The sequence below is a fragment of the Eschrichtius robustus genome, chromosome 12 (genome assembly GCF_028021215.1).
Source record: "Eschrichtius robustus isolate mEscRob2 chromosome 12, mEscRob2.pri, whole genome shotgun sequence".
NCBI classification, from domain to species: Eukaryota; Metazoa; Chordata; class Mammalia; order Artiodactyla; family Eschrichtiidae; genus Eschrichtius; species Eschrichtius robustus.
The window spans coordinates 102,328,768-102,351,370 of NC_090835.1; the positions used below are offsets into that span (position 1 = coordinate 102,328,768).

Consider the following 22,603-nt stretch of genomic DNA (forward strand, 5'->3'; position numbering starts at 1 on the left):
TTTTTACACATGATTTCATTGTATGAACATGTGTCTGTATGCACCTCTGTGTAGAGCCCTAAAATTAAATTGACTTGCTGGCTACAGTTAGAGAAAATCCTTCTCTAGCTTCTTTCTACCACTCAATAAATTATTACAGTCTGTGCACAAAACACAAATTACATGCTTTATTAGTATGTTCTGTGGTAACCTCAAAACCACAAGTGTTTACATGTGCTGCACGCATGCACTTTGGGGCTTTTTAATAGCTGGTTGACAAGAGATTAAAGGCAGAAATATGGCATTTTATTAAAGCAAACATATCACTATGCCTACCATGATAAAATGATCTAGTTTTCTTCAGACACAAAAGTTTCTGTTGAGTGATACCTTCGAAATTCCTTGAGGGCACCCTATTATTCACTTTCCTCAACAGAGAGCAGGTGCAAATGGTCTCCAATTTTCAAAGAGTACTGCCTGGTCATTCTTTACTGTCAAAATGAAGAAGAGCATAAAAGTTAGGTCAATAAAGTAATATAAAATGCTTAATATAAAAATTCAGGAATGAATGATTAACCATTAAAAACTTACAGTAGCTATTTCATCTAGGAGAAAAAAAAAATTAACATTTCCCCTGAAACCTATTAACACTCCTTGTAAACAATATTCTTTTTTGAAATATATGACCTTCCCTCATTCTCTCCACACCCATGGCATTTTTCTTATATCCACTTTACCTCTACTGATAGGAGGTTGAATTCCTCAGGAAAGAGTGTTCCGAGCTCCTTTCTCAGATGTATGTGGTCTCCTACTGCATCTTTCACCTGGATGTTCTCATCAACATCAGATGCTAATCTGACAACCTGTTACTGCTGATCCAACTCCAAAATTACAGAATTTGGTCGACAGCCATACCCCCCTGAACATGCCCGATCCTGTCAATATTACAGAATTTGCCAGGGGACAGGAGGCAAAAGACTGCCAAAGCTTAAACCCATCGCTTCCTTATCGATCTAAAAAATTGGACAAATTGATAATTGCAGAAATTAGTATACATGCCTCTTCTCTCTCGATCACCTCCATTTCTTGTTGATATCTGTTCAGTCCCTGTGACCGTCAGATAGAGGGTCGTGTGCAGAGAAAAGCAGAAGTAAAAAATGCTTTTCTGCATTTTTGAGGAAGTCTATGACTTCTTTTCAGATTTAAATCACAGAAAAAGCAAGACCGTTCAGGATCTATCCTAAAGCTAATCCTTCAGTTTCCTGATGTTGTTAAGAAAAATAACACCCCAGGCGTAATATACATGAAGGATGATATTGATTTAAAAATTGTGAAATGATATGGCCACGGTCAGTAAGACCGCCTCTTGAGGTTGCCAAGTGTTTTCTACACGATGGTTCTAGAGTCATTGAAAAGGCCCCACTGCCATGTCATCCCGAGAAAACCATCACCCGGGCTGCAGCAAGTTGGTTAGCATGAGAGGTGAGTATGATTTGATCCTGGGAATAAACTAACATTGCAGAAATTTTAAGGATTCTTGCAAATCTCTCATTTTATAGAGTTCATTTGCTTCAGTAGACATTGTGAGCTGCCAGCCATTTCCCAGAAGTCTTCCTCCAAATATTGGACAGAGATATCCAGGCGACTCCTGCTAAGGAATAAGGAAGCATACTGAATAGTGTCTTTACTGGGTTATGAAATATTTGTTTAACACCTAAGAAGCATTCTGTTCTTGAGAAACACCTCAAAGAGAAACAACTAAAGAATGCAAGCACACTCAGGGCAATAGTGCTCCAATATTTTAGGCAGGTATAGATGGCATGTGAAACGTGCCCCATATTTGTTCTCCTTATGTTGACATTTAAAAAAATCAAACAATAGATTCCCTTCATTAAATCTACAACCAATTCAGTGTTCACAACACCGATAGGCCTGGCCATCCCTACCCTATAGGAGTAATTTGCAGTCCTCCTGCCTCTGCTAAGGTTTGGGGGTATTGTCTTATGGAATTTCTTTTGTCAGCCATTTCAATGCAATTTTAAAATAATAAACTTTATTTATAAAATTACTTATTTTCTTATGCTCTTGACTTATTAAAACACTACTGAACAAGATGTGTTATTTCTGGTAGGTTTATTTATATTCTATTTTTGTTTTTTTCCTTTGGTGTTTGTGTGATACCTTGTGCTAAAAAAACAAGAAGACTAAAACCAATTGTAGCAGTGAGGCTAAGGAATGTGGTAGTCTTGGATCTCAATGAAACTACAAAATTTTCTCTACAGGTCATTATCAAAACTCCATTCAATTTAAGGGCCAACAGGAAACAAGGTAATTTTCACCAAACAATCTCAGAATATCTCAAAAATTGGAGGCAGCTGGTACATATGAAGGCAAGGACACAGGATGGGGATAAGAACAACGAGCTTGGTCTGTACAAATAGTAACTACACCCCAGGTAACCTCTCCCATCTGATTCAGACAGGTCACTACATCTCTGCCACCCTACAGGACATGGGAGGTTTACTATACAAATATTTTAAACAAGAGATGCTCTAGGTTCACAGACATAAGACACAGTTGAGCATAAGATTGAAGCACCAAGAAGGGGGACAGTGAAAGTGAGTATTAGACTATGAACCCACATTCCTCTTCCCTTGTCTATGAACCCACATTCCTCTTCCCTTGTCTGGCTCTCAGAGCCCAGCAGCCAAACTAAAATCACACTCTCTTCTACACCATCTTTACCCTGGCCTCACAGTCAAGAGATTGGAGGGTTTCTTTCTGGGAAAATCCCCCAATCCAAGAAAAAATTCCTGTAGAGACTGGCTCTCGGAAGGTCCCAACCCAAAGGTTGAGTTTACACACGGTCAACAAATCTGCCCGCTCACATATCCAGACCTTCTTGTTAGTGCATCACTGCCTCATTTTCAATATAAACAGAGAGCCAGAGATATAAAACATTTTTTAAAACCTCCAACAAGAAAGACAAAGATTAAAGGAGATAGAGAAAGGAAACTCAGAAAAAATAAGACTATTAAGAGAGAAAGGGAAAACTAAGAAACAAACAAACTAACAAAAATCCTGAAATTGGTAGCCTAAAAAAAAGTGAGAAAGTAAGAGAAGATTTATGAAACAAAGAAGGATATTATTAAGCAAAAGGGTTGTTCATAAAACAATAGCTCTTGGAAATTAATAATTATACAATTATTAATAAATTGTATAAGAGAAGTTAAAAATTCAATTTAAGGACTAGACGATAAAATCAAAGAACTTCCTGAGAAGGTAGAACAAACATATTCAAAAATGAAAAACTGTATAAGAAAGAATCAATCTAAGAGTTATAGAAAGAGAGAACAACAAAATCAGAAAGAAAAAAATCTTTCAAAGAAATAATACAAACAAATTTCTCGCACGAAAAATAACCCAAAACATCGATACCAGATTGAAGGGCCCATGAAACACTCAACTCAATGAATGAAAAAGAACCCAATCAAAACATATTATTAAAAGTTTAAGTCACCAGGGAAAACAGAGGTGGATATCTCCAAGGAAAACATCACCATATTTATAGGGATGTGACAGTCTTATCAGAGAATCTGAAGATAAATTAATAATAAGTGTAAAGGGAAATTAAGAAAATAATACAAAATAAGGCAATTATTAACTGCTTGAGCAGTACAGGAAAGGGGATGTCATTGTCGTACTCTGCATTACTTAGCTGTAAACAATATGCCTATAGTCATATACACAGTGGCTAGTGAATTAACACAAAAATTGTGATTGAAATATAGCAGATACGCAAGTGGAAGAAGATGAAGGGGGTTATGGAGCTCCGTAGAAAAGATAAATTGCATCTTTCTGCTGTAAGAAATCACTGTCTAAATAATGTCTAAAATAAGAAAGTCTAAAAATGGCAATACACAAATGTTATTTTGAAAAACAAATTTTAATGCAGAAGAAATGTCCAAAAAAGTTTCTTAGAGTAGTTAAGAGTGGGTGGGGTTGTCAACTGCTGTTTTTATTTTCAAGCCTCATAGTAGCAGGTGCTTTTGAAAATATATACACATATGTATTATTTAGTTAAAAATTTTTTAAAATTAAAAAACATTGAATGAGGTAAATAGAGAAGCACTGATACGGTATTATGTTCAAGACATTAAGTTATATTAAGTGAGCTACAGAATCCTAGTTATGTTGCTAAAGTTACATATTTGGATATTTACTCTATATGTATTTGTGTTGAAAAAGACTTAGAAGCAGCCATGTAGAACTAAAGTGGCAAACCAATGGGAGAACTTAATACAGGTTTGATTCCTTGAAATGTTTATTTTTACAATGTCTTCAAATATTATAGGTATGATTTTTAAACCTTTGAACACTTTAAACAATATTCAATCCATATGAAAGTATATGTGCATAGGGAAATACATAAAATCATGGTCACTAAGATATTGGGATGATATCTCAGAGTGATAGAATTTCACTTACCTTTCATTCTATGTTTTACACTATTCACTTTGAGTTTTTGGAAATGATAGAGCAAAAGCCAGCATGTGTGAATATAAGGCCACAATGACTTCAATATAAACCTGTGACAAGGGATTATGTATACAGGTAAGTAACTCCTGGCGAGAACGATAAAAAAAATAAACAGTTGAATTAAGATGGTACGATTATGCCTGAAAAAATTTTTAACCGCCCATCTTTTGTATACATGGCATTTATTTAAAGAAAGAATGACTTTGTCTCCAATAAAATAAATTTAAATAAACAGGGAAGACAACTGACAAATGTGGACAGAAAAGGAGGGGGGTGGATAGAAGAACACGTGTTTGTTTAGCATCTACTACATGCTAAGTACTAAGTGTGTCTTGGTGGCGGGCACAGCAAGTGACATACACAGGTTTTTCTCCACCACCTTAGCACAACATCTATGTCCAATAAACATCTTTAATAAAGTACTATATCTAAGGACGAATGAATAAATAAACCAATGAGTTATGGACATTTTTAAATTTGGCAAGAAAAGAAGGAAGGAAAATGATGGCACCCGCAATAGTAATGAGCAGTAGCAATATTAAGTAATGGGTTTTATATGGTTTTCAGGGTAATGGAAATGGAACATGTTTAAAGAGAGAGGGGTTTCATGGACGGTTAAGATGAAAATGTAGATGAGGACCTGAAAGGACTTAAAGAGATGAGATCCAGAGCAAAAGTGCAGCATGAGCTCCGGCTGCCTTTTCTGGGGGACGAGGGGATGGCAGTTGCCTAATTCGAGGACAATTACCTGTGAAGGTGATTTTGGAGACATCTTGGGGAATTTACCTTGGATTGTCTCAAACTTCACATAAGTAGCCAAAAGCTTGTGCTTGAGAAGTGACAAAAATGTAAAACCAAAGCTTTTAAAGGATCTCTTGAAGATTAAAGATTGAACGAGCACATTTGATTGTATTAAATAATTTAGATATTTTGTCGTGGTTACAGACTTATTTTATTGCAATAAATCAGAAGTTGAAGGATCATGAAATTCAGATCATGTTTTTCTTCTTTCACTTAAACTACTGATAAAACTGTGTACCCATTTTGATGACTGATTGATATTAAACCCCTTAGAATTTCCATACTCTCATCTATAGGTTAGAATTAGAATATGTTTAGAGCCCCAAGAGCTATTAGCTTTTACAGCTATAACCATGACTATAAAGGCACGTTGTCAAAGAAATCCTCTCAATAATCCCAAAATATGAAAACCCTTTCAAATCATAGGTGAGAAAAGTGACCTGAAAGGCATTGACATACGATTTAAATGAGGGTACGATTTAGATTAAGGATATGATAACTGGGGAGAGAATGAGAAAGTTCAATAAAATCTCTCCATGACTGAATATTGCAATTTAATGAAATGATTATTAATATGCATTTAAATGGAATATTCTTGAAGATGCATATCAGAAACATGCTTTCTCTGAGGCTGTGGTCTCTCGGTGCCCACACAAAATTGAGAATTGAAGATGTAGCCATTGATTAATGTAATGACTCCCTTTAAGTGAATGGATGATATGTGAATAGAATTAAACTCTTAAATAAAAATCAAATAATTGAGATATTGGACATAGATAGTGTATATATGAGTTTATTTCATTTGTACTTGAAAAAATTCTGAATATTTTTATTGTGAATATGTAACTCCAAATTCCCTAATAATTTAAATATTTAATAGAAATTTTATATCCTGAATTTCCATTTTAAATGATGTGGAACGTATGGGGAGAATGTACTGGGTTGACTGAAACAGCCAATGGTAGGACATCTCTTCTATAATCTATAGATGACACAGAGAGCAAAACAGAGTAGAAAAAAGGCTGCACCAGTTGCCAAGACTGGAAAGATAGCCTGTAAAAAACCCCCAAAAAACAGAAAGTGATGTATTTATTTTTAAAACAGACTAAACATATATTTTAAGCATGACATCATGATAGAAACTGACAAAGGCTAGGTCAGCACCACTGACAGAACAGTTCATGTTGCAGAATATCTGACTTGAGAGAACATTTTGAACACTTACCAAGGACATGAACCAACTTTAAAAATCCCATGGTGAGATGCATGTGACTAACAGTAGAACTTTATGATTTAACTGGAAATGAATTTTAACCAGGTAGTAATATTATGGGTCACACTCAAATGCTCCCATGTGCTGAAGTTCAGAAAGATTTAGACTTTTTTTTTCTATAGTAGGTACAGATCATAGATTCTATCTTGGACTAGTGTACCTCCTGGGTGCTTGGCAGACATTGCTATGTGTCTGATAGAAAGAGAAAATGAGGTTACAAAATTGCTGTACTATCACTTACTCGTAGATGGAACAGATAAAAAATCCTTAGGGAAGTCATATTAATGGGCAATAGGTTTTCCAGAATTTAGCCACATTCTGGGAAACAGGGACAGAACGCAGCACCCCACTCCATTTCCTATAACAGCAGTGTGGCTTGGGGAGGTATTTTTAAATTTTGGAAAGCAGAGCCATAAACAGTAACTTTTTAAATAAGTGTATTCAACTGAAAATCCATTCATTTTCTTAAAACATAACACATTTGTGTGTATGAGTATCATATGCAGTTAGATATTGGTGTTCAGTACAAGCTTTTTGATAAAGGGACTGCTTAGAGACAGGTATAAAGAATTTCTTTTTGGTGATCAACACAAATTCTTGCCTTGTGAGAAGATGAGAGCCTGTTAAAAATCTCAAATAAAATGAAGTGCATCCCAAATCCTATAAGCAATACAGCACAGAAAGAAAAAAAGACATTTGTTGAGCAAGAGAAGTGAGATAAACAGAAACTAATAAAAACGGGGGAAAATGTAAACGTTTACAAATTTCTCTTAAAAGTGCTTATTCAAGCTTATTCATTGCATTAGCAGAAAAGGAACAAAGACCATGATCTTGTCATCTAACACGAATACTCATTAGCATATCATTAGCATGTGGCAAAGTTTACATTTTCCTCTTATAAGCACATGGTTTGGATGGGCGTTCGGCACACCAGCAATCTGTTCTGAAATTGTGTGTATATAGTTGTGTGTATTTAGTATTCCTGAACTGTTCGTTCCTGAAATATCCTCCTCCAGTGAAACTCTCGAACATAGCTCCATTCCCATAGACTTTGGAAGAAAGACTTCCTCTTTAAAACTCTCAGCTAAGGACACACAATGAAATGCCTCGTTAAGAATCTTAATTTAAAGCAGCACACAGTTCTGTATGTCAGAGGTAATAATTACCTTCTTTAATGAGCCCGATTTTCCCTGTGATGAGTAAGCCTCTCTCTGCTTTGTTTATAGTAACTCTGGATTTGTTTCTGGCTTTCTTCAAGTGCTCTTATTTTTTAAAAATTATCATTATGCTTGTCTTCCTGGGGTCAAATTCTGCCTATTCTATACTCAAACCATGTGCTGTTTAAGCACTGTTAAAACCAATTACCCACATATTCCCGGGACATGCAGGGGCCTATAGAAGTCATAGAATCCATACCCCAGCTTCTAAGCAGAGCCACAGATAAACTATGTAAGGCTGACAAGGGTCTACCTTATGATTTTAAATAATTTCCACATGAACTATATATATTCAAAATGTCCCAGCAAACGTAAGCAATAAAATTGAAAGGCTCTTGAACAAATTGATTTTATAGATATCTATTATAATCTTAAGAATTTAAGATATATTTTTACAGTTGGAGGAGGGCTTGAAAGTAATGCCCAAGCATATGCGAAATTACCTAACAACTTGCTTTAATTATAATATGAAGTATTTTGTGGTTTTCTCAATATAATTAGATCTTTTCCCCATTCTATTAGCTAACCCTAATATTCTGCCCAAATTTTATCTGCATTTCATACAAAATAACTGCGAATTTTAACTTTTTTAGTTTTTAGATGCTGAGTTTAAATCACATAATATAATTCCTTTGGTTTACGGATAGGAAACAAATAAAAGGACATTAAGTGATTTGTCTAAAGTTGTATGATATGGATGTGACAGAAGCAGACCTTGAACGCAGATATTCAGTATTTGGTATTTGTATCCAAAGCTCTCTTGTCTACGAAAATCTGCCCTTTGCTTCTGGGAGAAGAGAGAGCCAATTATTCTTTCTAATGTTTTTGTGAGATGCATGCCATCAAGTCAGGTTCACATAAAAGTTTAATGATTTTCCACTTTGAAACTAGGAGCCAGGGCCATTCATTTCTTGTTCTTCATGCTGGGTCAGACCCAGAGTCACCAAGTTTTGGAGTTGGAGAAAAGCTGAGAGAGCACATGAGTGGACATGTTATGGAAGGGAAGGCATTTCATTAGATGTGAACTTGAACAACACAGAGAAAACCAGGGCACAGGCACGCCCATGTCACAGAGTCTAGACTATCACGACTGTCACCAATTCCCAGCACAGCTCTTTTTTGACTGCAAAGCAGACTTCAGGGCTTGACATTTTATTTATCAGTTTATACTTGTCAAGTAAGAATGAAATTGCAAAATTGGACAATTTGCATTAAAGTGACCTTAATCCATTAGCCTGGGCAGCTGGATGCAGACGAAGTCAGCTGAGATTTACCTTCCTTTGTTCCTTTGGTCGCATTACTCTAAACATTACAGATTTGGCTCAATATTTATTAAAACAACAATAATAAATATTGAGAAATTTATTATTGCAAATTTATTTATCAATAATAAATTTTCTAAAACTTTAACCACAGTACTTGACATCTGACAGAGGCCATGACCATGTGTAGTTACTTTAGAAGTTGTTAGTCTCTTTTGGCAACCAGCTCCTGAAAAGCCAGTAAAATTCATTACACATTAAGATTCAGCAGCTAACGTAATTAGAGCCTCCAACATTTTCAGAAAGTGCTTGCTGGACAGAACTAGCATATCCATTCTCCCAAGTTAATCCATATACTCAGTGCAACAGATTTATTTTCTGGAACTTGATAACTTTATCTCACTGTTTATATGAAAGAGCTAAAATGCCACCAATAGTCAATTCTATTTTGAAGAAGAAAGTGGTGAGGGATTTGTCCTATAAGATACAAGATGTTCTAGAAACAGGAGGAGGAGGAGGAGGAAAAAGAGTGAGAGGAGAAAAAACAGTAAGAAAATCTCATGTGACTCTGAGAATGTGTATTGGTGCAGGGCTAGGGAAATAGACCAAAGGAACAGAACAAAGAGCCCAGGAATATTTACATGGAACATACGGCTTAGTACTTGGAATATAAAAATAAAATTTTACAAATCTATAAAAAAAATTAAAACATTTCAACCTCTCTAGTTGTAAATGGAATGAAAATTAAAAACACAAGAGTCTACCTTTTCACACGCATCAGACTGACCAATTGAAAAGTTGTTTTAACGTGTTAGAAAGGATGTGGAGAAATAGGCAATATCTAGGAAAGTTGCAGATGACTAAGTCTGACCGAGGTGTTGGAGAAGGTCACAGAGAAGATGGTTGACCAGAGAGCTGGACCCAGGCAATTAGAGGTTCCTGACTCTCCCCCCACCCACTTGGAATGTGGTTCTGCCCACAGTTTCTCACTAATAGCCTTTTGAAGGAAGCGGCCTTGAGAGTAATGTTTTGTTGAGATCACCCGGACTGGATACGTGCCTGAACCCCATTAAGGCCTCTCTATATAAACTCCTGAGGTTCTGGCAGGTGGGTGTGGAGACCTACTCATCTTGCGGCCACTCAAGACAAGCCTGGCAGGTAAGTTCCCTTGCTTATTAAACCTGCCACCTACCAATCTGGGTCCTCTGCCTCTTTCTTTGATCTCTCCTTGCCTTCCCTATCCAGGGTCCAGTTTTGAATTTCACCCTGAGAACCCCTGAGATTTCAAACCCACACTAGGACCAAGAATTCCACACTTAGGGAAAGCTTGTACATGTGGATACAAGAAAATGTATGCAAGAATATCCACTGCATGATTGGCTGTAGCTAGAGGACAGACTCAGGAAGAAAACTGCCTGGACCATAGTTCTAGTACCAACACCTAGCAGCTCTCTGACTGTGGGCAAGTTTCCAACCTCTCTGTGCTGTAGTTTCCCCATAAATAAAACAACTTGAGTGTTATTGTGAGGATTAAGTGAGTTCATACACAGAAAGCATTTTTAAAAAGTCTTCCACCTGTAAGTGTTTCCTATCATTTTTAGTTATTATATGTATTTAACCTATCCTGGGTCTTTACCCATACCAGTGTACCCATATAATATCACAGAAAATGAATATATTTATACATCAGAACCTCATTATCCCATGTTCCACTAGATCACATGGAAAAAACTCGTTTCCTAGTCTTCAAACTTCATTTCAGCTGCAGAAAGTTTCTTCAACAAAAGCTTAAGCAGAAGCAAGTAACAGAGTCCATGATAGACCCCACCTTTCAGAAGTCAGCATGACATGGTTAATCTACATCAGGTCCCCCAGATATCAAGGGTAAATAGAAATAAGCACCATTAAAGAAAACCAGATATGCCAGTTCCTAAACCTAAGACCTGGAGAGATTAGGGGATGATTTTCACTTTTTTGAAAGGAAACACTCTAACTTTCCAAAAAATAATAGTTCCCTTACTTAATTTCATATGGGATTTGGTTTACAAAATGCACACACACACATACAATTGGCCAGAAATTTTTAGAAAATGTACAACTCAGTGAAGTGTTTTTTGTACTTTGGACTGTTTCTTTTATAATTACAAAAATAATAGAAAAGTTTGAAATATCAAAAATACAGAGATATAGAGAGTAAAAAAATAAGTTTCTCTTAACCTCTCCCCTATACTCTGATGATTCCTTCCTTGACATTACACACACACACACACACACACACACACACGCGTGTACATATATACACACGCTACTTTAAACGCACATGGGATTGCAATATTCATTACAAATGTATAGGACTGATTTTTTTCTTTATTTTTAACAGTATATTGTCTATTTTTTTGCGTAGACTATGTATATAAGGTAGAATTCTGAATTTTTATCCGTGTGTGACCCAGTTATCCCAATATCATTTATTAAACGATTTTCCCACTGATTTAAAGTGCCATTTTTATTATAGGCATAGTCTCTTTCTGGAACCTAGTCTATTCTATTGATCTATTTTTTCATTTCCATGCCAAAACCACATAATTATATTTACTATAGTTTTATATTATATTCTGGTACCTGTAGAAAAAGTTTCTCCTCATTCCTCTTTGTAAAATGTCTTGCCTATCTCTATGCTTTCATTCCTCCATATAATCTTTATAATTTACTTAGAAAGTTCTACAAAGTATATTTTGGAGATTTAGATTGGAACTTCTTTACATTTATTGATTTATTTGTAAAAGTGGGACATTTTCAATATCCCAAGATATATTGTAAGAAGAAAAAATTAGATTAGAAAGTAGATATCCTTTCTTGAATACTGAATGTCAAAGAAAGGTAATTTTCTAAAGATAAATAAGTAAAGGTACTCATTTTTATTGTGAAATAAGAAGGAAAGGATAAAGTGAAAAATAAAAGCACAAACAATATAATGCATTACAGTTTAGCAGGTCTGATTTTAAGGCAAGTCTCTTTTACCCTGTTGGGACCAAAATGTTCTCATCTATTAAATAAGCAGGTCAGACAGGATGAGGTCTAAGGCCTTTCCCAGCTCTATAGTCTACATTGCTCCTACTCTAGGCAGGACAAAATCATCAGCCAAACCAAATGGCACTAAACAGTGACCCAGACAAACTTTTTTCTTGTCTAGGCTCACACCTTATTTTGAGAGGAAGATAAATTTGTTGCCCTCCATACATTTATTTGCAGGTTGGCCAGGCAACACAAAGGAAGGTGTTGTCAATCTGATAGTTCACTTCAGAATACTGAGGCTCAGAGGGGTTAAGTAGATTTTCCAAGATCACACAGCTAGCAAGAGGCAGAATGTCATTTTCATATTAGATGTGTGAGCCCAAAGCTGATTTTCTTTCTACCTAGTGGAGCAATTCTGAATGATTGCTGAAGGAATGATTGAATAAATGGTTGGATGGATGGATGGATGAAATGATCACGTTTCAACTGTGTCTCCTCATTTCAAAGTAGAGAAAGAGACACTTGCTGAGAAAAAGAAAGTAGACTTTGTTTTAGAATTTGCTTTTTCCTCCTCATCGTAACTAGCTTTTACAGGAATTCGTTTATAAAAGGATAGATTAAACTGACTTTAAGCTTGTAAGGGATAAAGACAACAAGAGAAGTCATTCTGTGCTCCACCAGATCAGAGAATTTGACCAATAAAATAAGTGTTATCAGTATGTTCTATTTTCCTAAGTAGAATCTATTTTACCTATCTTATTTATAATAACACCATGAATGGTAGCTTTTGAAGAATTATTTCTGCAAAATCAAGGTAGGAGAGAAGAAATATATTCATAGGAATAGTTTCTATTCATTGTGGGTACTACATGCCAAGCGTTGTTCTGAATCTTTATATGTATATATGAACTCATTTCATCTTCATTAAAAAACTTATAAATATTTTCTTTATTCTTATTTTACAGATGAAAAATACTGAGGAACAGAGATCAGGGAGATAAAGGAGTTTGCCCTCCCACACAACTAGATAACAACAGTGTATGTACTGAAATGCAGACAGCCTAGCACCAGCACCTGAGCTCACTAAACTGCCTTTCACCAGGTAAAGATAATGGGCTTTGGGGTTAGAAGAAGAAGAAGAAGGTGGAAGAGAAGACGAGGTCACAGCTAGAGCCCATACTAGGTGTCGAGTGCCTTCCTACACTCCCTGAATGTATCAGCTCATGACAGCCCCACGAAGTTCAACTTCTGTGTACAGCCCTTACAGGCTGTGTGATCTGGGGGCCAAGTAATTAGCATGTCTGAGCTTCCAGTTATACACAGGAATGGTAATACACACAGTTAGTGTAAAGTTTAAATGAGAGAATCTGTTTGAAAGCATCCAGCATGCAAGAGCTTGATAAATGTTTGTAGTTTTTACTTTTATTTACAGTATTTTCAGTGCCCTCATGAAAAAGAGGAACTTCATGGGTCTGAATATTTAACAGCACCAAAGTGTTCAAATTCATCATTCAAACCAACAAAACCCAATCTTCCTAATCACATTGACTTCCTTCTTAATAGTTTCTATAGTTTCTTTCTCTCCAATACATAGGATGAAATAATATGATATCAATGCTCCCACACCCTGGAAGTTCCTTTCCAAACATAGAAATGCTTATACTTTTAAATTTGAAAGCAATCTTGTGAGAAAATGAGGATTATATTACATTTACACCAATATCATCATGAACTGATGTTCATTAGGCTCAAGCCAGACCAGGTTTCGTAGCGTTTCAGAGCTGGAAGAAATCTTACTTACCTTATACAACAGCAGTTTTTGACAGACAAGACAATGAAGTCTCAGAGAGATAAAGTGAGCTGCTCAGTGTCACAGGGTAACCTGGGTGGCTTGCTGAGGGTTACATACTTGGTCCTGTCTCCTGCAAGCACTGAGTATGTTGACAAACTTAGGGCCTTCTCAGCAGTTACTTGGATGTGAAGAGTGTGAAGCTTAGTTCAATGCCATCACACCATGCTCTTCCTGAGCCATTCAGGGAGCTGCTGAACAATTAGATGTCATTGCCAAGGACAGACGTTTTTTGGCCAACATTTGTACTCAAGTGTAGCTTTGTAAAGAGATGGGCTATTGCAGGATGAGTAGATATAATGTCAATTGTTCCCCTCTGCCCGGTAAAAGAGCTGGGCAGAACAGGGTCTTACTGCTTCTGTCCAAATGCATGCAGACTGATTAAAAGATGGTAGTTCTTTTAATCCACCAAGACATTTTTAAAAATTTTGTCTATCCCTCCACCTACTCCATGATTTGGAAGAATTTATGGACCAAACTACATGAGTAAATCCTACCCAAGGCACTATGATCCCCCCGTAACGATGTGAGAATAGCTCAAAGCCACATTTCAACTTTTAATCTCTTAAGAAGTTGAGGAAGCCAAAGTTGGGATCCCTGCTCCTCTGAATGCTTTAAGTTAAAAAGAAGGTCTGATTTTCAAAGATACTTTACTCCAATTTATATATACGTATGTTCAGGGAAAGTAAAGTAAACTATATAAACATGCTATGAATTTAATATCTGTTTTTTGTGTCCTTAGGTTTTGAGGAAATTTTGTTTACTTCTCAATGATTGTAAGAGAAATCATTAAGGAGAAAGACAGAAGGTGAAAAATTTGGTTGGAACTTTCACAAAATTTGTAGGTATGAGGTGGAGCCGGTCTCTTAGAGGAGGTCCTCTACACATGGGGCAGATTTGGACTGAGTTCAGAGAGAGGGGAAAGGCAACAATTCATGTGTGCCTGCTGTGTGCCGGGAACTGTTGTGAGCCCTTCACAGACATGATTTCATTTAATGCATGTGGAGACTCTCAACATAGGTATCATTACCCTTATCTTAGCGACGACAGTACGAGAGAACTTAAGAAACGTGCCCAAGGTGTAGAATAGTGTGTATCATAAGCTATTGTTTCTATTTGTAATTATTAACAAATGGAAGCACAAACCAGTATTTGCTTATACTACAAGTGGAAGAATAAACCAAAATGTTTTAAAGAGGATACCTAAAGGTGAGAGGTGGAGGAAGTAGAAGGAGAAGATAGACTTCTTTGAATATACCTTACTCTGTAGAATTCATCTGGGAACCACGTAAATAGTTTACATAATGGTAAACCAAAATTAAATGTTAAAAAGCAATCTGGGGGCTTCCCTGGTGGCGCAGTGGTTGAGAATCTGCCTGCCAATGAAGGGGACACGGGTTCGAGCCCTGGTCTGGGAAGATCCCACATGCCGCGGAGCAACTGGGCCCGTGAGCCACAACTACTGAGCCTGTGCGTCTGGAGCCTGTGCTCCACAACAAGAGAGGCCGCGATAGTGAGAGGCCCGCGCACCGCGATGAAGAGTGGCCCCCGCTTGCCGCAACTAGAGAAAGCCCTCGCACGGAAACGAAGACCCAACACAGCCAAAAAAAAAAAAAAAAACATAAAAAAAAAGCAATCTGTAATCTAAAGCCAAATGAAACAAATGAACCTAAATAGGCATCACACTGACACAATTTTAAAAAGAGGAAAAATTTCAAGTGACTTTAAAACACAATAATATGACTGCCCATCCCTAGTTGAAGAGATCCTATAGACAAAAGTAATCATGAAAAAACTTTTAAATGTTTACAGTAATCAGAGTGGGGGGTGGTAGAATTGGTACTGCTCTTCTGAAATTATTGGGCATGAATTACGTAATAAAGCAAATCCGTATTTAGGTTGGCATTACCGAGAACTGGAATTTTCATTGGAAGTTAGAGATGTAATATGGAAGATGGCAAGTAAAAATCTTGGAATCCGAATTTGACTTGGAAATATCTGTATTAATTTATTGTACATTTTACCTTTTTTGTTTCCCTAGCACTCTCCACTGAAAATGAGCACCATTAGTGCTCAGATTACTGCATTTAAACACTATTTCACACTAAAAGAAACCAGCACTCTTTGTAGAAATGACTGATGCCGAGCGTGGAAAAGGGAAAGTACAAAATGTGCCTGAAACACCTTAGACCAAAAAGCAAAAAGGTACCAAAGACTCTTAAGGTTGTTTCAAAAGGACGCAGGAGCTAACCTGAAGAGACCTCCACAATAGCCACACATGGGCATTTGAGGCAGCCATAAGGATAATAATTGCAATCTGATTGCCATTGATTTAATGTGTTGCAAGACACATCAAATACATTGAGATCGATGAGTTCATAAAAACAAAAACAAAAACGAATTCCTTACCTTTGGAGGACGTTAGGGAACCAACTTGTTATTTTGAAAACTAGTAAATAAAGAGAAAGAATCAAGGGTTTGCCCTGCCTTCCTATACGAATATGTTCTTTAGTTTGTAAAAATTAACAATGAAAAAGAAGGAATTCCAATTTTAAACATGTAAATCAAATACAGTAAAATTTGATGTGTGAACTAAAATTTGCATTTACCAAACAAAACTCTTATACCTTGCAATTCACGCGCTATTGTCTTTTAAATTTAAGAACAAATGAAGTTAAATTCAAAAAACAAACAGCATGTGAATAACTTCAAGTTGTCACACAAAATGATCACTTGAGAAGTAAAGTGACTTGCATTCTGTGCGTTCCTCTTGACAATGATTATGATATATTATTGGATTTTGGAATTAAACAAGACTATGTAGCCTCAAAGGGACCGAAGTCACAGACTGCACCCAGAGCTCCCAAAAGCTTAGGAAATCATCCTTAAAATGGAAACATTCCCCCCAGTCCTTGTGTGTCAAGGCCAACTGCGAAACTGGATTTCTCCAAACTAACTTCCACTTAGGAGAAAATGTTTATGAAAGGATAGGTAATTAAAATGTGCTTATTTATGCTTACATATATATTATTAAAACTCAACAGTAACCGCAGCAATTGTTTATAACTTAGTCCAGCTGAAGATTTTTCAGAGATATTATTTAAAATTAGTGGCCTCAGTAATGATAAAAAGTGTGCCAGTATTTACTTAGTTATATTGCTGTTTAAACCCTCTTTAGGATCCAAATTACTGCAGGCAATGCACCCCTAATTGCCTGGACCCAGAGCAGGTCACTGCCACTGCCTCTGCCCACAGTGGTGTGTGGGCCGCTGGGTCTGGGCAATTGACTCCAATGTCACAAGAGACAACCAGCCATTATCCACCTCCTAACTGAAGTGCAGAACACTATCTAGAAGGTATTTCTTGCAAAAATATAAAATTTGAATCTGATCAAGCCTCTAGATACAACTACCAATTTGTAGGAATCATGGGGGTCAGAACCTGCTAAACGACATGACAGGATGTCATCGGCACAGTCCAGACTGTGGGAAACTCCACATAACAAATACACAGATTTTTCAACAAATAAGTTACAGAAATGTGTGGTGGGGGGGGGGGGGGAGGAGGGGGAGAAAGAAGAGGAGGAGGGGGAGGAGGAGATTTAAGAGATACATCAACTAATTGCAAAGGATGATCGTATTTGAATCTTGATTCAAACACTCTTAAAAAATTATCCAAGACAATTGAGAAAATTCAAACACTAACTGGATATTTGATAGTTATTAAAGTATTACTGTTAAAGTGTGAGAATGACATTGCTGTCATGTTTAATGAAAGAGTTCTTTTATTTTAGTAATAAATCCTAGAGGTGATTTAATATCTGGAATCTGCTTCAAAATACTCTGATCTGGAGGCAATGGGTGGAGGTAGAGATGAAACGAGGTTGGCCAGGAGTCAGGGATTGTTGAAGTTCAGTGTTGCATGAATGGGGGCTCATTATTCTGTTCTCTCCACTTGTGTGTGTGTGTGTGTGTGAGTGTGTGTGTGTGTGTATGTGTGTATGTGTGTATTTTCCCTAATAAGATGTTCAAAACATTTTCCAAAGATCACCAAGCTGATGGGAGGTTTGGATGCAGTGCAATTTGATTTCCTTTTATGGGAAGTGAGAGAGAAGTTACATAAAGGAAGGAATGAAGGTCATTGTAGGAAGAAGACCCCAGAGCCGTCCTCTGGATTCAGGAAGCACGGAGCCAAAGCACGGGGGTGGTATCGGTCTTAAACTTAACACCTGAGAAAAGACACTTCTTTCTAGAAATGGGAGAGGAGAAAAGGAGAACATGTGAGGATACTGACACGTGCACTTGCTGGGGAAAGACAGCAGATGTGGGAAGCTTGAAGGCCTTCATCAATCACTTAGCCTCTTTGTTTCTGAAAAAGAGTGAGGTAAGCGAGGTGCGGAGGGGCCACCAGATGATCTGCAAGTCTCTTCAGCTAATTCTACCACAGTTGATTCTCCAATGTCAATGGCAGAGAATAGAACTTACCGTCCAATTTCAGACTTTCTGGTAATAATGAATTTGAAGGCCAGTGACTTTCACTGTAAACTACAGCATTTTTTCTCCTGTTTCTCACAATATCTAGTAGAAGTTCTCACAAATATTCTCTAATGATTCAGAGTTCCTCCACTGACCTGTTTTATCTTTGTTTACAATTAGGTAATAACACGAATTTATTATTTTACCTGGATAGTTGATAAAACCAGGCTTCACATTATCATGAACTCATGAAACAGAAGGTCAATCTTGCAATAAATTCTAGCAAATTCTGATGCATATTTATTTATGGGCAGTAGAAGCTGGTGCGGTTGGTTGCGTGGCAGAAATTTCAGCCCACAAATGTGGCCCTTCAGCTGCAAACATCTGAGAACAAATGAAATCTAGTTCTCATGTGGCAATATCCAGGGTGCCTGAAGCAAAGCTCACTGGTACAATGGCTCAACCAACTTGAGAATTCTGAATTCATTGCTTTCCATCTACCACAGCCATGGGAAGTGCAGGAAAGGCCAGGCTATTTCTGCTTCACCAAAAAATGTGCTTTGTAGCACTTCACCCTGGATCCTGGGGCAGAGAACTTACAGAGCCTGACACTTCCATCAGACATAACACTGACTCATCACACTGCATCACATCTCCTGAACTGAATAGGCAAAGGAAATCAGAAGAGGGTGACCACATTCAATGATTTGAATTCTTTGGAGACACCACAGTCCTCTGCAAGTCTAAAGAAGAATAAATTATTACAGAAGATTTCCCGACACAGCTGCTTCCTGTTAAACACTGTCAAATAACTTCCAACTTTCTTTGATCTGAATGAATTCTCTATAGCACTTCAGTGACCTTTAGCACATCTCTCCTTGATTTCCTTTCTTTTCTATTTTATTCTTTATTTCTATTTTATTATATATACGGAGAGAGAGAGAAATATGTCAGTTATTTAGTTGGTTTTACTTTAGGAATGTGTAAAAGCCAATAAGTGGTTTGGTAACTTGATAAAATGATAAAGACACAAGACATCAAATAGCAAGAAATAAAAATATAATGTCCTGGGCTGCTAAAGTATTCGCCCTCTGATGATTTGTGGTTTATCAAAGACAAATCACATGAAATCTGTATCTAATGACTTCTGATACTTTTCCTAGGAGTAACATTAATGATTTCAAAATCTTGGAAGAAATGGATCAAAAAAATAGAGAAACAACTGAGTGTATAATGAAAATAAATGCAGTACTCTGTGAGAAAGAGAAATTGAACAGTTATATAGATAGAGAAAAAAAAGAAAAAAGAGGAGACAAATTACACAGACAAGGTGGATTATCTCATTTTATCCTTAAGAAAGAAAATAAACCAGTAAAACAATTTTAATTGGTTGTGACAAAAGTATATTTATTATATACTAAGTTTATTTTAATAATTTTATTATAATAAATATACTTACCTGATTTGTGTATCATGGCTACAGAAATTATTCTATAGTACCATTTATTGTATATATGATGAATTCCACTCTTTAACAGTTATGGTCAGTTAAATATTTTATTGCTACATCCAATATCATTTTTCTGCAACCAATTGCTTGAAAATAATATAAAGCAATGAGGAATACATTAGTACCCTGTAATAATATCTTTGGTCAAAATCATACATAAGAATAAGGAAGAACTCTGCCTTGGCCTTTTCAAAAGAGATTAAAAGATGACCGATCTAAAAATTGCAACAGGTTTTCATCTTTTCTTAAGTAACTCTAACAAGTTAAAAAATTTTTCTGTAGGGGAAGATAAATTTCTGTTTGAAATGAACTCAGAGCAATAACATTCTTTGGGCACGTGCTTCTAAATTATCTTTGTGCCAGAATAAGTTATAAATAAACATTACAAACCTAATTCATTTTTTGGTCAAGTATTACAATAAAATAATACAGTATAATACAACTTAGAATTGCAAATGAGTCACTTGTAGAATAGTCAGGTAGTACAATTACACATCCAGAACCAAGTTCTGCTTTGTTCAAGAATCGTTACAAAGGATATTATTACCCCTACCTTCATATCAATCATTTCACCTAAAAGGACTTAGTTCTTTGCCATATGTCCATAGGTGACCTTCTAACAGCACCTAAGACTTATAATAGAGTCACTATTCCGTGAGATTACTCATTTTTCTGTGCTCTGGCAGACTTGCTGGAAATGACACATTTAAAAGAAGATGATATCAACACTCTGATCAATTCCAACTAACCACACTTCATTTTCCCTCTCCCCAACACTTATTTATTTTATAGTAGTTCCAAGTGAAGATTAAACTTACTTTAAACTGAGCATTGAGTTCTGAAAAACCCATTTACTTTATCCTTGGGATGCTTAAGAATTTTAATTAATTAATGATTTTGAATCATCTTTAGATCCTTAGATGGAAGAAGCTACAGCACACTAGATTATTATCATTACAAAATTGTAAGTATAACATTGCATTAATTATGGTTTTACATAGACTGTAATTATAAGACACTTAACTCTGGAGGTAATTTCAGTGTTGGCAGGCCTCTTGATTTGTGAAATCAAGCAAAACTGCTGTTGCTAGAAAGTGCTGTGCTATGGACTTTATTAATCCATGGCATCCCTGATCCTGTGTAAATCCCTAATTTCTCTTAAATCAAGACTATGTTCTGCTATAGGATGTATTATTCAACAAGATTTTTTTTTTCCCCAAAATTTCTTCTCTCAACAACTCAATGGGGTTTTGTCATTGGAAGTAACTCAAGGGTTAATTAAACCACCTCACTGGTTTTACATCTTTTGCTAGAACTATTGATATGCTTCTCATACTTGAAATTAACAGTGTTGTTTTGTTTTGTGTACAGAAGTGATGGCATCAACACATAATTTAAGTGGCTCAGAACTAAACTATTATCATCATATGGAAATGTCTGCTGAACCAATGTTTAAGCTATATAAATCTTTTCTTCTAACTTTATTGATTAAAATCCTTCAATGGCTTTTCATTCCAGTAGAATAGTGTTAATGTGAAAGAGTTTTTACCCTTGGGACTCAATCTATCTTCCACTTCTGGTGCTTCTTCATTTTACCACTTCCGCAACCTCACCCACACAAGTGTAAACACACACATTGTGTTTCAAGAACATAGGATGGCCATGTACTCTTGATTACCCATAAACTTTCTTCATCCTTGGTCTCCTTTCAAAAATCTGCTTTTTATGTTGTTCAAATATCATCTCTTTTGCAAAACTGCCCTCATCATCCCAGGCAGAATCCACTCATTATTCCCCTATAAGGTCCAGTTTACACCTCTTTTAATTAATTAATGATTATGAATCATCTTTGGATCCTTAGATGGAAGAAGCTACAGCAAACTAGATTATTATTATCATTACAAAATTGTAAATATTATAATCTTATTTTTCATTCTTATTGTGTCTACATCTACTATTAACTTAGGAGGTCTCAAAGAACAAGAAAAGGAGATAAAACCAACATTTTTAAAGTATCTATCCAACTTTCCCCAATTTTCTGGGGTAAAACTGGGTGACATAGAGGTCAAAAAATAACCAGGTTTATATAGTTAGTAAGTATCAGAGTCAGAATCTTGAATGCAAGCCCACGTGACTCCAAAACCTGGGAGCTTTCACTCTGCGAGCAAGACTCTCTATCCCATTTTGAAAATATGCTCATATTCCGTGACAGCATATACACCCAATAGATGGGTGAATAAATAAAACTCCCAGGACATGAACTGGACTCCCCAGATGGTAGGGATGGAGCTCTCCAGGAACAAGGTCAAAACACCATAGTGGCACCTGGTCTCCAAGCTCTGCTTTTTACCAGCCCCAGCCCTGTCCTGAGTGATATTATTCAGATGTCACTCATTTCCAGGGGACCCATGCCAGTGATTTGCCAGGATAGGGGCTTTTAGCAAATACAGGGGGGTTCTTACTACTCAAGCCAAAACCATTTTTGCAGCACTCAATGTTGGATTTCCTCTTCTTCCAAAACTCATATTTTGTACGTACTCCACCATTTTATAGTACTTTTAAAGGCAACATGATATCATGAAAAGAGGGTAGATAATGATCCCCTGATCCTAGCTCTGCCTCTCACTGGCTAGATGACCTTGGACAGGCTGCTTAACTCCTCTATGTGTCCTTTTTCTCATGT

At 36.5% G+C, this 22,603-nt stretch overlaps 1 long non-coding RNA gene across 1 annotated transcript in view; it reads right to left on the reverse strand.

Moving 5' to 3' along the window:
- Positions 1 to 369: 369 nt before the first annotated feature.
- Positions 370 to 22,603, reverse strand: part of LOC137773929 (uncharacterized) — a 267,315-nt gene continuing 245,081 nt past the window's right edge. Inside the window, exon 3 of the long non-coding RNA XR_011075756.1 lies at positions 370 to 470. This is a non-coding gene — a long non-coding RNA (uncharacterized lncRNA). The remainder of the gene's footprint in view (positions 471 to 22,603) is intronic.